The sequence below is a fragment of the Aplysia californica genome, unplaced genomic scaffold, assembly GCF_000002075.1.
Source record: "Aplysia californica isolate F4 #8 unplaced genomic scaffold, AplCal3.0 scaffold00482, whole genome shotgun sequence".
Classification (NCBI taxonomy): Eukaryota; Metazoa; Mollusca; class Gastropoda; order Aplysiida; family Aplysiidae; genus Aplysia; species Aplysia californica.
Window position 1 is genome coordinate 492,460 of NW_004797752.1, and position 2,188 is coordinate 494,647.

Consider the following 2,188-nt stretch of genomic DNA (forward strand, 5'->3'; position numbering starts at 1 on the left):
AGAGAGAATAGAAGAAAGGCAACGGTAAAAAAAAAAAAAAGAAACACACAAAATTAAGAAAACAAAAGGAAAAATAAATAAAAAGAAAACGTGAAGGGAGGAGAAAAATCTAGGGAACTGCTGCTCCAATAAGATAGCAAGCTCAGAAAAAAAGCACAGAAAGACTGAGGCTGAGACCGAGACCGTAGATAAGAAGACACAGATTGACAGAAAAATAAAGAAGTAGATGTGAATATAGGTCTTCAGAGTGGTCGCGCGCGCGCAAGGTGTGTGTGTGTGTGTGTGTGTGTGTGTGTGTGTGTGTGTGTGTGTGTGTGAGAGAGAGAGAGAGAGAGAGAGAGAGAGAGAGAGAGAGCACCTATTTTCAATGGTTGATCTAACTGATATTCCCATGGCATCAGTCAGCAAGTACAACACGCGGGTCTCGTTAGCCGGCCCTAGTACCAGATCTTTTCCACGCTTTTGTTCTTCGTGGATTCTATTGCGAGGAGTTTTTTCTTTTGCTCCAAGATAAAGGAACGGTTTTGGAAAGGTACTGATCACTGACAGAAGAAAACCGTGGGAAAGTAGGAGTCCCTACCAAACAACGTGAGCTAGATTGTGCAAACAGTCATCGAAATTCAGGAGAGTGCCCCCTCCCCTCTCCTCCTCTAGACATGCACAGAAATGACAGTACAAAGAGAACAGACATAAATAGAAACAAACAAAGGATATAAACAATGATTTCATACAATGTTTTTAACTCCAGCTTCAAGACATAGTATAGGCAATATGACATGCTCTTTACTCCAGCCCTCCCCAGGGGGAACTACGCAGCATATTTTCTTCTTCTCTAACGTCACTGAAAAGAAACTCAAACATAAGCAAAAACAAAATAGAATCCCCCTCCCAAATCCATACGCGCACCACAGTATTCTTAAAAAGAGAACCCCAAAACAAGAAGCAACCTTACTCAAGTCTGTGATAAATCGACACCCCAACCTTGGTGTACACGAGCGAGCGTGTGCATGCAGGCAGTAGCATCGGCCCTCGGTCTCCCAACCTCACTCCAGTTTGCCCCACACACAAGCTAGCACGCACAACTTTTACTGGTCGGCCCAAACAGATGGGCGGCGCCGGATAACGCATAACCCCAACGACCCCTCGCATGTTTTGATTCTTTTTTCTTAGATTTTTATATCTCCTCAAAAATCGTTTTCTTCTTTTTTCGTGTTCAATCTTAGGGTTGGAGGAATGTGAGAAAAACAAATAAGGCTGAAGGGGGTGAGCAAAACACAAACACTCCGAGCAGACTGTCAGTGTTGTACGTGCGAGCGAGCGAGCGAGCAAGCGAGTTTTATTTGAGTCATAAAGAAGCATATGGAAAGAATATTGGTCTAAGAGAGTGGGAAGACGCGAGGCAACATACAGAAACATCCGAGAGATTGGAAAACAAGCAGGATCTAACAACGGCGCCTTCAAGAAACTCAGCAGACGTAAGAAAGCAAGCTAAAATCAAGTATATTCACCCTCCCCCCCTTCCCCAATCCTTCCCCCTCAACACACAAGTCCACCAAAAATACAATTATTTCACCAGTGTAAACAATACACCACCAAAAGCTCCACTCGAAAAATCTCATTATCCAGACAAACCCGGAGGAAGGAGCGGTGAATTTTCGCTTTCTCAGGAATGCCCTCACCAATCTTGACTCAAGAAACCCAGAACAAGAGATAGAAATTCGCCTCGCCTGAGGCTGACACAGTGTCCCTAACGTTACTTAAACTGGCACTGATGACAGCCGAACAGAGGGTGACTCAAACGAACTAAGGATTTCCCGACAGCGTTAAGTCATACCCTGACCTAAAAAGGCAAAAGTGCTAGTGTTTCCTTTAAAATTAAGTTTTCGCTTACTATTACAGAGTTCAGTTTATCTCGAAGGCAAAGCACTTGGAAGCCCTCGAGGCCATTGCTTTTAAAAGGTCACCCCCCCCCCCCAAAAAAAAAGAAAAAATAAATAAAAAGAAAACGTGAAGGGAACGTCAACAACGCCAAAAAAAAAAAAAGTAAGAACCAAAGCATTTGGAAGCCAGTGGGACCTAAAAACCGAAACTTTATTGTTTAAGTTGAAGAAAAAAAACAGTCAACCAACAGCACTCCAAGAGCCGGAAACAATTTCGCAAACAGTGTAAGACAAAACTCACCCACGAA